This window comes from Numenius arquata, chromosome 6 (genome assembly GCF_964106895.1).
Source record: "Numenius arquata chromosome 6, bNumArq3.hap1.1, whole genome shotgun sequence".
NCBI classification, from domain to species: Eukaryota; Metazoa; Chordata; class Aves; order Charadriiformes; family Scolopacidae; genus Numenius; species Numenius arquata.
The window spans coordinates 26,458,705-26,475,531 of record NC_133581.1 but is presented as its reverse complement, the minus strand read 5'-3'; positions in this window follow the sequence as shown (position 1 = coordinate 26,475,531).

Genomic DNA, 16,827 nt, shown 5'->3' with positions numbered 1-16,827 from the left:
TCTAGAGAAGGGAAACCCATTCTCAATTTTAAAGGCAGCTGTGAAGATACACGATTTCTATCCAATTTCCTTCTCCAGAAACAGCGTCAGTCTCAGAGTATATGTCCCAAGTTCAAGGTTCTTTGAACACAACAACTTCACATTAAATTTATCAAATTTTTGCATGAACAAAATACTTTTATGGCTTGATCTTTCAAGGACAATCACTCAAACATGCTAAAAGTGTTCTGGGATGTATTCTTGTGAGCTCTATTTTATTTCAGTAAAACTAAAATTATTTTGGAAAAGACAAAAAGTCCATCTAGTCCAGTGTCCTGTTTCTTGTGACAGCCAGTATTCAGGGTGATTCCAGCAACTGTGGACCATATTTCTATGCAAACCGAAAGTTTATGCATGCAGCTGAGAGAAGATCTCAGTATTTACCAATTTCTGGTTTAGGTCCTGTGAGACTATTTTACAGACTTTTCTATTGGAAAGTTGGGGAGGAGGGGGGGGATTATTTGACAATTAACAGTATCCACATATATCCTCAAAACTCCAGAGGACAGTAATCAATACCATGCCAGCAGCTTCTGAAGGGCAGGTACTTTATCACCACACAACTCTCATTCAAACACAAGGAAAGTACTTGTGTTTTTAACCAAATGACCAGACCATACGTACCACATTATAATAGTGTGTATATATATATACATATCTTGTTACAGACCTCATGAGGGTTAGCAAAGGAAGAGTCAGTTATGAGATACTGCCGATGTTTGAAAGAACACCCTGCATAACGTGTATTACCAGAGGACAGTCATCAATTCTTCTGAAGAATGTCACATAAATACCTACCGTGTTGCCTTCTGCAATTACTTCAGATCAGTTAAGGTCAATCTATTGTTTAACACACGCAAACATTAACTAAGTCAAAGCTAAGGTACCAGATAATAAGTATCAGTTATATTTGCTAAGATAAAAAAAAAAAAAAAAAAAAAAGAATTGTAGGTTTGTTTACTAAAAATACTAAGACTCATATGAACTGGAATAAAGCTGTTTTACAAAAAAAAAAAAAAGCCTCAGTTCTTCATTCTTTGTACTTGCTATTCCAGGTTTTAGTATTTGAGGATAAAATTCAGCACTTTCAGATTTTCTTTGGTAATATTATACAATTTTCAGTAATATAAATATTAAATTCTACCTAAAATTTGATCAGTTTACTGCTTAGCATGAGTCCAATGTAAGAGAAATTACTGACAAAAACAGTTCAACAAAATACTTCTCCTTTCGGGCTACCCTTAGTGTTCCCTGTTCCCCCAGCTGTAACCCAGAGGAAGAAATGGGATTCAGTGCGTCTGAATGGATGTTACCCGACCACAGGAGCTCAGACTCCTCCTTTTGTCACTCTTGCAGTTCTTCCACAGGAACTAGAAGTGGATTCTTAAGATAAGTATTTCAGACTATACAGATCAAAAGTAACACATGGACCAAAATACATTCCCAGAGCACTGGTACAATGTGCTGCATGCAGCATACCTCAATAGGTGTGTGGCTGCTATTTCAAACACTGCTTAAGTGTATCTTCATAGAGAATGTCACAGAAATCTAATCTCAAGTGAATAAAAGGGCTAAATAATTCTAGCGAAACCTATGTCTAAAACCTAAGCTTTACCCTTTTGTACACCTTTACTGAATATAAGACTCACATTAATATCTCAAGGAGTGGGGGAATCTGAAGTTCCTCCATAAAAATGCAGCAACTGTAGCCAGCAAATTGGACGGAGATTAAGTTAGCTAATAGTGACCAGAGCTGAATGGAACAAATGCTAAGTCATTAACGACACATCAAAAACCTGTGAAGATTTTATTGGTTTGTTACTGAGAGTTTATGAGAATATTTGTCAAAGAACACATCGCATTGCCTAAGCTGGCTACTCTTCACAGCTTCATTCACTGCTGTGAATTAACTGCATCAGTCTTTTCTTCAGAGGCAAGTGTGTGCTGGAGTTGAGGGGAAGGCTGCAGGTGGGATCAGTAAATATTTTACGTGAGCAGCTCAGATATATTTGCAGGGAGAAATCTTGTTCCTACCATTGGGAATTTGGTTCCTAATAGTTACAGAGAAAAATTAGGAACTGGGACACTTCTATTCTTATAAATTATATCTTCGCTATTAACCATACAAAAATGGTAAAACTGGAAAAGTTTGTGTGCTGTACACATAAGGAAAACAGAAAGACTAGGTAGGTATGTTTATTTCTGTATCTACAGCAGAGAATGGCAGAGCAACACAAAATGTGGGAAAAAAAAGGGAGTGAATATATCTACTCATAATTAGTGTTCTTCCAGGTTCCAGCAAAGGATCCAAAAGCTATGTAAAATGGATGAAAATCTTAAGTTTTATGGGCTTCAACTGGTCGAAATAATGAATGAGCTTGTAACAACATTCTGCTCATTTTACTCAAAAGGCAGTGACTGGACTTGCTCAACACTAGAATATATCATAAACAGAATGTGATATATAACAGAATGGGAACTCAAACCTGTATTGCTATCAATCAGCTGCTGAAAGCAGTATTCAAGGCATTGGTCCCAGCCTCCTTGTGGCAGACTGAAAGCACGACAAGTAAGAGATGAGATTACCACACTAGAATAGACACCTTGTGACCACAAATGGAGAACTGTTGCACATACATAAATAAGTTAGTTTGTGGTTGGGTCTTTTTTTCCTTTGTGTCTTTTCATTTACAGTAAATCTAGAGTGCTATTGTGTTGGATGGTTAAAAAGCTGTCTAGCTGTATTGCCTCACATTTTCATGGGCTATTTAACCTAGCACAGGACAGTGCATCACCGTGTTCAACGTGAATGTGTAGGAAAACTCCTCTGCAGATTCAGCACACTTGGCAAATTTGACATCTATATCATGTACAAGACAGATTTCCCATTGTACTTACAGCCTTCTCTATGGTTATTATCCAGCCACAGGGAAACTGAGAACGGTGCTAGCATAATACAAAATTTGCAAGGTCTAACTCTACTACAGTATAGACTTAACAATACTCAAATTTGCTTTAAAGACAGACAATTTCATACCACCACAAAAGATGTAAAAGTAAAGTTAAAAAAAAAAAAAAAGAAAGAAAAGAGAGAGGTGTAAAGATATAAAGTCTTTTAGAGTATAACTACTCATAAGCACTCGTGACTAATGAAATAATAAGTCTATCGCGTCACTGATATCAGACAGTGAGCATGGCATTTTATTGAAAGATGATGCAGAAGAATAGGACTGATAAGATATGGCAAAAATAATAAGTGATAAAAATCTGTAAAAATGGACTCTTTCAGACTTTTCCTGTAGTCAATAAAATTGTTGCTGCTGATTCATCACCTGCTGGAAGATAACTGAACTCATTTCATTAGGTCTTTATTGGAACCTGCTTGGGTTTTCTTATGCTAATTATAGGAAAGACATGAGATTATGCAATTATCCCTTGGTATCTGAGTAAGCCTAGAGGATTCTGAACTCTACGTTTTTCTCTATAACCTGAGAAGCATGCAATGACCTAAGTTCTTTTTTGGTTATACCAATCATTCAATCTCTTAAGGAAAACAAGAATATAATTTGTTATACAAAGATAGTGTATTTTAAGGAAAAATTTGTATTCATTTACGCAAATGAGGCCTGGTTTTATCTGACAGGCAAAGATATAATGGTCGTGAAATACCTGACAATGCCTTCCCGATTTCATACTAAAAAACACCACTGAATCAAAAAACACGTAAAAGGTAACAAGAAAATGCAAGACATGAGTTAACTTGTAAATATGAATTACGTACCTTTGAGAAATATCAAATCTCCACCTGTTTTGCTTCAAACAGTGCAAATGGTTTCTTATAATAAGAAAGCAATGGCTGAGAGTATCTCAATGTCCCTCCTAAAAGAAAAATGGGCAAAAATCTGCATTTATATCTATGCTGTGTTCACATTTGACATATGTCTCTATTGAGCATTTATGTCATTATAGGTTTAACACCACAATCACAGCCCAGTATTAATAATTCTATGTAACATTATATACAATTTCCTGGTACAAATGAGACCTGATTAAAGCCATTCACCCTTAGATCCCTACCCATCACTTGGGATTTCTATTCTGCTAGTAACATTTTCTTCAGGTACAATGCTGCATTGTAGTAGCAGATCTATAATTATCTTCCATCACAGCAAGCAGTGGGAGCACCCCATTTTTTTTACATATTTCAATAATTGTTTACTTACATACAGTAATACTGAATGTATATGCCCACTTACCATTTTGTTGTAAAAACTTAAAACAACGAACACTAAGTTGGATAAAATGGCATCTTTAAGAAAAAGGAAAAAAGTGTTCTGAAGGGAGGGCAAACCATTTCTTTCAAGAGCATAAAGCTGTCACGACAGGTGACTCATGTTGGGCTGCATTAGTCATGTCATGGCATATTATATAACCAGAGGCAATTGACACAACATAAACTGACACATCACAACGTAGCTTGTCAGCAGTGATATGTATAAAGCTAGTGCTTTTTAAAGAAAACACAGGGAAGAAAGTATTGTGGGTTTTATAAACACCACTTAAGAGAAAAAAAAAAACAAAGACGGTGTGAAACATTCTGCTGTGAGTTATATTTTTGCAAGGACACATTCTGCTACCCCTAGTTTTTTGGCATATTTGCATTGAGTAGACTTATTGATCTCAATGGGCTGAATTCAGCTGAACCCCCAAATAGCTTAATTCTTTTCCTCAGCAGAAAATTTGGTTATCCATATTCAGCTTTACAGTTTTCCTTTAGATACTACATTCCTACCTGCTCTCTGAAGTGACCTCGCCATGTTCATTTAGGTTATAGTATAACTACATATAGTATACATGTATATACATAGCATATACATATGGTATAACTACATACCCTTGGAGAGCACTCACCAGCTGCCCCATCTCACATCAACCTGCACTATTGCAAACGATACCTCTAAAATTCCTCAGGCAGGTGTAAAACATAGACTAGAATCATCGAATCGTCTAGGTTGGAAGGGACCTTTAAGATCATAGAATCCAACCATCAACCTAACACTGCCAAAACCACCCCTAAACCATGTCCCACCAGCCCCCTCAGGCAACCATTTTGAATTTGCAAATGAACGCTTTTAGTACGTGGCTTTCCTGCACACCTTGGAAGGAGGAAACCTTGTATACCTGTGTGGGAAGGGCACGGTCAACCCGTTCACAAGCATTACAGAGAAGTCGTGTCAAAAATAACAAGTGGAGGCTAAGGACAAGGGACACATTTCCCAGCACTTCTCTCCACACAGACGCCTCAGTGAGGCGGCCACAGCGCCCAGCCGTGCAGGGAGGCCTCAGCCAGCAGGGGCTGCCAACACTGAGGGAGCAGCGAACCCGTCCCAGGGCGGGAAGGTGCCCGCCCGCCTCAGGCTGCCATTCCTTCCCCCGCCGCTGCCCTGGTGGCTCCCTGCCACCTCACACAGCAGCCCGGCAGGGCCCAGCCTCCCGTGGTGGCCACAGGTGGGCTCACACACAGCTTTTGAGAGTGGAAGTTGGGAACCTGCCAGGCAGGTTTCTCCTGGCAGCTAGAGGGAAGCGCTGCTCGCTCTGGAAGAAAATGGTGAAGAAACCACACAAATGGGTGGCACCAATAGGAGGGACAACTTACCATGGAGCCTGCTGAGCTCAGCCAGGTGTTGTTCCTGCCAAACAACAACCACTGAGGTGCAATTGCAAGGAAAAGAGAGGTGGAGGCTCCCATCTGGCACCGGTAGCAGTCAGCAGTGTATCACCACAGCCAAAATCCAGCTGGGGCTTGATGAGCTACAGACAGGCCATTTCCCAGGTGGATCAAATACCTCATCCCAGCCAGGCCAACAGGAGCTGTGCTAAACTTACTCCTGATGGAAATAAGCCCTACAGCTCAGCTGGTCCCCCTCTTCTGTGAGATGTGTCTCAAAATTTCCATACAGGGCTACAATTCACAAGGTGCAGGCTCCAAATGGAGGTTGAAACGAGAGTCTGCAGATCTGCGCAAGCATCTCGTATGGGCTCTGAAGGGAAAAACCACATCTCAGCTATGACAGGGGCTCTCCTCAGAGCCTCTCTTACAGCTCAGTAGGCTAATGTGGGTACTTAATAAAAAATGTACTTTGACAGCTCCCAAATTCCTGCTCTTAGGATGATGAACTTGGAAGAGTTTATCATTACTGCTATTTCTGGCATCATCAGCAAGTTCCATTAACACAGATAAATGCACATAATTAGAAGGCAGACTGGTGGAGGCCAGTTTGCATCATATGTTCACGCTTATGAACATACATAGGGGGTTTTTGTTGTTTTTCATTTAAAATTTAGCTCCTTACATAGCCTCTTCAGAGGATTATAGTTAAATGCTGAAATACAATTAAATAGGAAATAGTATTTAAATGCAGCTGTTCAAATTGCAAGCCAGAACACACATACCCCTCTAGAGATTAAACCCAAGTCCGGTTATGTTTTCCAAACCTAGCAAACTACAAGCCCATGCATTGACACATCAAGCCTGTTTTGAAGGTACACCTGACATAAGAAGTGAGGGGCTGGGCTTGGGAAAGCTCTTTACTTGATCCATCCCCAACATCCACACAGCTCCAATGCTCTGTCATGGGGCTCCACAGAAATGTCAGGGATCAGCGATGGAACAGGGCAGGGAAGCAGTATGGGATATACGCTGCTGAACCTCAGCATATTCTTTCCATTTCCCATACAGCAATCCACTTACCTCTACCTGAATACAAACGCTTAACCAAAATGCCAGTCTGGGTGAAGTTTGGAGAGAATCTGAAATCAGCCTGAGAGTTTGCAGAGGACACTGCTGTTTCCAGTGAGAAACTATAGCACAAACACTTCAGAATGCAGACACCTGCCTACAATCTGCCTGCTCAGGTAGAGGTTTATTTACTAGAACACGTATGAGATCTGGGCAACCAATATAATAATTAACCAATGACTCCCATATGGGGCAGCAGATCTCTCAGACATCCTCAGGCCTTCATATTTCACACAGCAGTTGACAAAAGCAGCCCTTCACTACTTAGATATTTTACATATGAGTAAATTTTCACGGAACTTTTCAATCTATCTCAGCTATTTAATGACCAAGACAGTACTGCCGCCGGGACCAAGCTTTGTGCATACAGTCTTTATACTTCTCTGGGCTTAACAGAAGTACTCAACCCACAATTCATACCAGAAATTTAACTTACAAGTGGACATGTCAGAGATGGGGCATCCTTCTCAGCAGAGACACGCATTTGGAGGGGAGGAAAGATTTAAACCATGGGACACTACTTAGAACGCAGGATGTCGCTTCTAGCACAGTAAGCAGTGGCAGTCACTGAGGTAAATAACATCGAACTTTTCATTTGCAGTGCTGGCGACAGATCCAGCTGTGGCTGGATTTGCATGCCCCAGCTCCTCCCTCCTTGCTTGGAACTTTCTCAATCTGGTAGCACTTTTTTAATAGAAAAAATAAATTCTTAATGTGAAAAGATACTCTCACGTGTGTTTGCAAATAACATGACATCTTTTCTATGTTATTTCCACTTAGGCTATACATAATAGTAATTTTTAGAATTACAGTTTGTTACAGAAAGAGAGCTGTACAGCTTTATTTACTAATCACATTAAATTTTCTCATTTTCTTTTATGAAACTTTTTTTCCAAATTGAGTACCAACATGCATTGTCTTGAAAATTCTCCAACGCCCAAAACATTGTAAGTGGTGTTTACTTTTGTCAAGCAGAAATGAATTGCATTATTAGAAACATCCTTTCTGTAAATCACTACCTTAGATGTTATTCATTTCAAAGCCCATGTTGTTCAGAGGTGAGATGCATGCACACATTGTGTGTTCTCCTCATCCCTCCTTCATGTACACAGTAAATCTGTGTATTTGATCACCTGTAAATGCACACTTCATTTCCAATCATCCTTTTAAATATGTACACTAACTTGAGCAAAAATAACCTGAAACAAAACTACGTCACCCTCACATAAAGCTTTGTCATTCTTGATAATGGTGAGAGAAGTCCCCGAGAGAAATAGCTTTCCTTTTGTTTATTTTTTGGTTTTGGTATTTGAACTTGTAATAGAGAAGAGGGAAAAAGCTGTGGCAATGTGATCAGCCCAACCTCAGGGCAATGTCTTTTTATTCATCGGGCTATATTTAGAACTGTCACTTGTTAAAAACACTGTCACCTAAAATGAATTTACAGAAGAGGCTTTGCATTATACACATGGCCTGAGGCACTTATACTGTAACATCACAGCAACCAAAATAAAAGGAAAGTGTAATTATACAGTCTAATATTGGCTAATTTGTACCAGTTTAATACAAATTTTAGCATTTAGCTTTAATATGCTCTGTTGCTAAGGAGCTCCTCTTCCATTTCTTTCTTAAACAATGTGTCTGTTCTTGCTTAATGTAGTATCTACATGAAAACACCATGGTCTTTTGCAGTCAGAAGGATACTAATTTCAAGATATCAACAAATCAAGAACTTCTACACTAAAAACAGTGCTCATAGAAACATTGGGCCAATTCTTTAAGTTTTTTGGAGTTTTTTTCCTACAGCAGGACCTAAGAAAGTTGAAACAAAAACTAAACTCCCAATGGAACTTTACTGATATTGAAGTAAATTTGACTGCATACTTCTGTCTAGGATCCTCTCTATGAATAAGTGGTTCAGATGTATTCTTTAATCATAAAAGAAAATAAAAATTGAAACCATTGTTGTCCAAATGCATAATGTTGTTTATATGCCTCAACATCCTGAGTGCTTGGACTGCATGCCAGAAACGCATGGTACCCATTTCAATTGCTGAAGGTCCTTGGCAGGCCATAAAACAAAAATACAAAAGTCTGTAATGTATTTGAATTAGGAACAAAAAATATTTTACATGGATAAAGACATCCCTTGAAACCCAAGCTCATGGAAACAGGGGAAATTACACCTCAAAAAATCATAGTTTAAACTCACAGTATGGATTAAATTCGTTTCTCAAGGCAGGGGCAGCCAGCTCACCAGTGTAGAGGGTCTGTGGTTTTCCTTTGGGATGAAAGAGACTAGACATGTACTGTTGTTTCGGTTGAAAAGGACAGAATTATTTAATGTAGCCATGTTTACTGTTTGCCAGTCATGTGGTATGAGGCTTAAGAATCTAACCCTTGCTGAAAAGACAGCTTATGAACTACTGAGATCATTGATGATTTGAAAGCACTGCATTTGTCCCACCTTTGTGCCAACAATCTTCCGTCTTTACTTTCTGGAAACACTGTTTATGCAATATTTCACTTCCAAAATGAAATAATTCACTTGAGATGACACTCTTGAAGAAAAGATTATGTAGTCTATAGCCCAGTTCTATCTGTTCTTGAAACCTCATGGAATATACTCAAAGGCTTCACTAGGTCTTAATCCTATTCCTGATAAAAAAAAAAATAACTAAAGGCCAGCATATGAAATCATAGCATTTAGTCATGCTCTAAAACCTGCCATTTTTTCTTACAGTGACTGGATAAATTAACTTCAATACATACATTACCTCCTGTACAAGAAGTAGGGCATACAACTGAAATAGCAAAGTTTGGAGCATATTAAACTAGAAATTGAAGGATCCCCAGTTTAAGCCCATGACTTTAGAATTGTGATTTGGACCATGGAAGAATTGTTCTGGGAATAAGAATTAGTCATTTATGCAAAAGACAGTAAAAGCTTAATAGCAAAAGTTCAACGTGCTGCAGAAATATCTAAACTAACTCAGAATGAACCCACCTGACTGCTAAAAGCTGGACAGTGGGAGAGGAAGCGTCCCTTCAGTTTGTACAACCCTAGTAACATAGCTATGCCACTTTCAGTACCCAGCTGAGATCTAGTTTAGATTATTCAGTGTATTGACTTCATTAAATAAATTAAATGACGTAGATTAAAACGTAACACTGTCCCAAAATAACACTCTAATGTCAGCCACATCAAGTGTATTCCAGATTTTCTCCATGTCCTACAATACTTCAGGTTGCAGAATGATGGCCTTTCAGTATGAGTACATCACAGAGAAAGGCACAGGCAGAGAGTCTTGTCACCACCAATGTTATTCTTTTATGTAACCCAAATAGCACTACTTATCTCCTGTTTACCGTGAAAATGTTTAATGAAAGAGCACAATATGCAACACACAGATGAAACAGCCTAGGATCAGCAAGAGATTAATTAATGTTTTATAATAAATTCTGTATCTCCAATATTTAGTACACCTATGCCTTTCACACATCCCCTTCTATTTTTAAAAGGGACGAGGGAGCATAGGAGGCAGCTCACTTCTGGATCCCATATTTCCCATAGTATACATCAGTCTTGTGTTGTGCATTGAGCCATGCTGCAAAAATCTTGAAAAATAAATCTCTTCAGGATGTTGTGCCCTTGGGTGGACTGCCACAATGAGGACTCTTTCCCTTTATTTTAACAAAGCCCCCTTACACAAGTTCATCATGTAGTTAAGTTAGAAGCCTGAATTAGAACTATCCCATGATTTTAGGGGGAAGTTACAAAGTCTTCAACTTGTTCCAGTAAACTTTTTTGCTAATGCAAAATGAATCAAAATATAAGGGTCTCCAAACTGTCGGGTTTTTTTTCTAGACTTTTATATCTGGGTCATACAGTCATGTAACATCCTTGGGTGTGATCACAACTATTGATTCCAGTGGCGAAAGTGACAGACTAAATGGTATATAATAACAGTAGTGCATGAAACAGCAAGAAGGGTACACCAGGTCAGTCTTTAATTGGTAAGCACATGCTTGCTGACAAGTAACAGCAAGAACACTGCCCTAAAAAATGAAGACTTTGTTTATGACAAAGAAATTTACATCTAAAAATGTGGCCTCCTGACTGAGAAGGAAATAAATTATTAATAAATATTTCTCTTGTATGAACAACCACACTCAAGAAAGTTAGTCTAAATTAATTTATAAAATGGATTATTTAATCAGCATTAAATCCCTGTACATACTTTTCATTATGAATTAAAGAAAATATTCCAAAACTGATTTCAAAAGAGCCAAACCAATGCTATAGAAGGCTGCATGGCTTAGCTCTTTTCAGAATCGGAATACTGCTGGAGTAGAAATTTCTGGATTTAATTTTTTAGTTTTGCTTTTCATAAAGAAAAAAAAGTCTTTATTGTCCCATCATAAAAGAGGTGCTTAACTTGTGTTATTAATGGTGGAAATCGTCCTGTTTCCAGTTCTCATGTGTTTTGTCCTGGTCTTTCTCCCAGTGGTCTGTAGATGCTATAGTGCTTCACAAACTGATGTTTGTCTTTGATGCATCTGAGATTTCATCTCCTGACTGCTCTAAAAATGAGGACCAAGCTTCTGAAATGGGGGCTGAAAGTAACTAATTTATAGATTACAGTGATCTCTGATTTGGACTGAGGAGTCAAAATTTACTAGTCAGCAGGAAATATTTAGGCTTACCATTTATAGAACCACTTTAGCTATAGTATACCACACAGGTGTCATCAGCTTTCAGACAAAATAACTTTTCTATTTACAAAGTCTTTTAGTTATGCATAATATAGTGAAATAGCACTCACCACTATGGAATATAATGTTGATTACTTCAGAGCTTTGTTATCTAAAATATAATTTCTGTCAAAATTTTACTATCAAGTGATGTATAGAATGGACTGTAATCAGAACTATCTTGATTTAGGGCATATTTTTAATATATAATAAAATAATCACAGTTAATAATTACAGAGGGACTTGAAATGTAGGATCAGCAAATATCATTCATTAAATTCCTGTAATTAAACTAGCCTTCCTTACAAAAAAGAATAGAAAATGAAAGACAAGAAGCAGTCAGGCACCTGTTAAAATTGTTTTGTTCAGGACTGCGCACATATTTCTATTAATTATGCTGCATAAACAGAAGCAGCATTGATTAGAGACATTCTGCTAAACATACTGTAACAATGGCACAATGGCATCTAAATGCTTTATTTTATCTTTATTACCTCAGGGTAATGAATTGTAATGTAAAGAGCTGATGAGTAATTAAACTCATCAACTGTGGATTTAAAGATATTTTTAGTATCATATGATGGAAAATCCTCTCAAGAGTAGCAAGGATATATTTTCACAGCATATATTATATCCCTTAAGAGGTCTCATGAGGGAGCACTTCATACTGTTTCTAAATGGTGAAATTATGAAAGAACACTGTATCTAGCTTCATTTTTCATTTCTTCCCTGCACAGGAGCAAGAACTTCAGATAGAACTTCTTGGTGAGTTAAAGCCATTTTCTGCTTGCTGAGTACCAACTGGGATACAGTAGGTCTTCTTCCCACAGATACCAAATACATGTAATCAGATAATGTTATTAAAATGGCCAAGGTCTATCCTAGAACTTTATCATTATTATTATTATTGCTCCAAAGTATTCCTTCTGATTTTCAGCTTAAATTCATCCAAGACTAGTTTATACCTCTTCAGTTGTATGTCAGCCTTTAATCAAATAGTAATTTTCATGCCGTCTTCTGAACTTCTCAAAGCAACGAGAATTGCTGTGTGCAATCACAGGCCCTTTTGGGTCCCAATCTGCTGAAATAAAATGTCCAAACTCTTTTAGATTCCACTTAGATGAAATGCTCTGTTGGACACAGCTGGTCTTTTCAGAACATGCTCTACTCAGCTGCCCCATCCAGTATTATTCCAAGTAAGATTAATTTTTACAATTAAATCTCCCTCATCTCAGATGGAAACACCTTTCCTTAGGCAAATACTATTTTATTATTATTTTTTTTAGCTAAAGAAGATTGATTGCTCAGGGCAATTCAGCAATCAATTAATACACTTCAATCCTTTTCCTACTGAGGAACTCGGAACTTAGGAAGAAAATGTTTATGATTAGACCCCCAAAAGCTTGCCTGTGCACCATCTATTATATTTGTCCCAGTTCTACCAGAAGAATTCCTTAGAGCATCCAGATCTGATATTCCAGTCTTCCTTTGCACTGACATTCCACATTTGAGCATTACAGATACTAGCCTGGATATTGGTTTCAGCTTGGTTAAGGGCCCTGAAACAAGTGTATTTATTACAAACCATAAACATCGGAAATGGAAACAGTAAACCGTAAACAGACAATAGGAAATGGTGGAAAGTAGACAGGCACTGTGGGCTACAAAGAAAATGAGCCACAGCTACCGCAAACTGCAAACGGTGATTTATCATAATGGCAAACAAATCAACAATAATAATCTGCCCCTTTTGGCACCCTCACAGCTTGCAGCAACAATAATAATAATAAAAAAAAATAATGTAGAAACCACTTCCTACTCTCTTAAGCAAGAGTGTCAATGAATGTTTAGTTCTATACCCTGACCCTCCTACTGAATGGGCGCTGAGCCCAGTGAGAGCTCCACAGCTGAGCCAGGCTCATGCCTGCTGAGCAGCACTGGTACACCGAAACCGAGTACCAGCCCTGCCCCGGCCCACTCCATACTCCTCACTGCATGCACACACCTGAGAACGACTGGAGGTGATGTGGAGGAGGCTGAGCTTTTCTGAGGGACAAGCATGGAGCTCAGAGAGGGAGACTGAAGGAACGAATCATCAGCCATATGGGACCTGGCAGTTCTTTTTACCGCTTCTTGAACCTGATCATCATGTACTTTAGCTTCTTTATCCAGCCTGATGCTGCCTTCATATTGCTTTAGGGGCTTTTCCTTCTCTCAGTTGTATTCAGCCAAATGTCTACCGGAAGAACCATCAGTGAGAGCTGCTGCTCTTTGGTTTCTATACCTGAAACGAAGGATTAATTGTTTCAGACTTTATCTACCTCAGGCTTGGAAATCCACCTAGAGTTCCAAATAACCTACTAAGCATTCACTTCTTCCATATTATGTCCATGTTCCAGATTCCACCTCAGAGCAAAAATATTGTTTGGTGATTCAGCAATTCCATTCCAATCTTTGCACTTTGCAAGAAATTCCACTGAACTATACCTTTTTTGTCTATTTCTTACAGCTGAGTAAGCATCCAGGCAAAAGCCACTTCTGTCTCTGTGGGGTGCTTTTGAAGAGCTGGTGACATCTGATGCTAGTCTTAGCGAATAAGACTACCAAAAAGGACATTTTTCCAATTATTTTAGCTAAGTCTCAGTGTGTCCTGCAGTTGGTTTTGGGTTTTTTCTGTTCTGTCTTTCAACACATAGACAATCAATATATAAGCATACTTAGCCATTCCTTGCAGGAGATTTTAAGATCTACATACAAAGAGTTCTGTATTAGTGCTAAATAATTTTCAAACTGCAGTGTCATGTACATCCATCTTCTATTCTAAAACAAAATGTTCCTTACTGTATTTTTGTTACACCTTTGTCATTACTTCTGCACTAATCTCACAGATATTCAAGCTGTTGCCCTGTTCCTACCAATCTTCCATTTATCTTGGTTCTTTGGGTTTTTTGGGGGGTTTGGGTGGGGGCTGTTTTCTGTGGGTTTGGGGGGTTTTGTTTGTTGTTTTCGGAGGGGGATGTGTGTCTTACTCCAGCTCAGTTTAGAACTGAATAATAAAACAAAGCACAGATCATTGCACAGAAAATTACTAGAAATGCTCTATTACTGGCTGATCCTGGCCAACACAATCAGCCTGTGTTTTGAAATCACCTTACCTGGGAACAGATCCAATATTTGATAGCGTGACAGATGAGCCCTGTGTTGTATGGCAATATCACCATTTAAAGTCAATGCACGATTATTCAATCCCGAGACATTTCTGTGATATTCTACTTAGAGAACCCTCACCAGTGAGACGGTATTTCCAGCTGTAAAAGCCTCATCATGTGAGAAGAAAAATAAAACTGACCTTCTGAACAGTGAGTCCTCCCTAATCAAAGCACTTTTTTTCCCTAAAGAAAACACATATTTTTCTATTCCTCAAGCAGACTGTACTTCATATCATGTCTTTGCATGAGGCTGAAATAATAACATGCTCTGTTACACTGAAGTATTGAGAAATTATTAATACTCAAAAGCAAAAGTACATTTTTAGTACAATTATCAAGAACTATATTGTGACTCTTGCCCTGCTACATATAAGAAAAATCTGTAAGAAAATGCACATGGGTCACTGCATACAGTAGATGAAGCATGAGAATGGGAAGCCGTGTTCCTCTGCATTCTGGTCCTAGCCATGACAATCATCATCTTGCTTCAGGCAAATCACTTGGAACTCCTTGGATGCAGCTTCTCTATCTATAAAATAATAAAAAATATTTTACTGCCTAAAGCTTTCACCATAAATTAAACACTATGAGAACTATTATGGCTGAATTAAAAGGAGCTGAAAACAATTTTTAACTGCAAGATTCTGAGCCAAGTGCAGTCCAGTGGCAATGAAATGTAATCCAGATGAAAAATCACTGGGATTTCATTAATAGCCTCACAGAGGATTTTTTGACTGCATATATTGACAGAGTAACACCAGGCCCAAAGTGCTCAGCTAATTAAGGAGGTTTACAGAAATAAGATTATAAATTGACATGCTGGGTTGTAGATGTACAGCTGAAATTAACATGTGTGTGTGTGAGATAAGAGTTTAAAATTTCTGATGGTTCATCACAATAGCTGTGTCTTCCTCTTCTGTCACCTAGTTTTCCCTTCTCTGCAATTTCCCTGGTTTGTCACACATTCCCAGACTTCTAATACCCCATTTCAAAAGGCGGTGTTATGCATTCATGACTCACAGAAGAGCAGAGATAAGCGGAGTGGTTAGCTGGTCAATAGGATACTCACTGTATCTCAGCCAAAGAAAGGACGGAGCAGCACACTAACATAAAAATGGCTTGCAAATCATATAAGCCTGGGCTAGATTCCACACTGCCACTGAATTTTGCTCCATTTTATTTTAAAGAGCTTTCTTCATTCCAGCTACCATAAGATCTATTTACCTACTTTGGTTTTTAAAAGGTCACCTTTCCCTGTGATAAAAGCTGAAGTTCCATTTTATTATAAAAGCTGTAAAATGGAAAAGTGAAAGCACTATGTTTCTGCTAGGTTTTGTACCTGCCTATTTATTACTTAAAAATACCTAGCCAAAAAATTATAGGAATTAATGTGTAAACTGTATTTCTTATAGAATATAAATTACATTTACAGTAAAAGGTAATTCAAATCAAGAGAAAAAACTATATGGACTAGATATCCCTATAGAATCATAATACCTGAAATTCAGGCTTTCTCTGTTCTGACACAGCTTAAATTTAAAAAAAGAAAAAAATCTGAACAAGCTATTACATAAATCTACGAGATAACTGCATGGTAAAAATCTCTAACTGCAACCCACAACTATCTAATTCTCTATGAAAAACATATGTTTTACATAAAAATAACTGGCATTATGTTACTCTGCAATGAAATCTCAGTATAAGTCATAGTTCATTATACATTCAGGGAAAAAGTGAATAATTTAACCCACATCTCAGATTAACTCAAAAGAACAAAGCAAAAAAATCCATCAACCTGTTGTATCCCTACTGTGCATTTCTACACAAGGGTAAAAGGCATAAGCAACAAAAAGCCTTATTCTTTACTAATTGAAGGATACATCAAAACTGAAATTAAAAATGTTCTGAACTTGGATGATTACTCAGAGGCGAGATGGTGTGCTGTAATACTTGAATGCTCAGCTAAGTTGGCACCTTGAGTTTGGGTTGGAGTTTCAGAAGCAGGGTCGCATGTAAATAGGAACC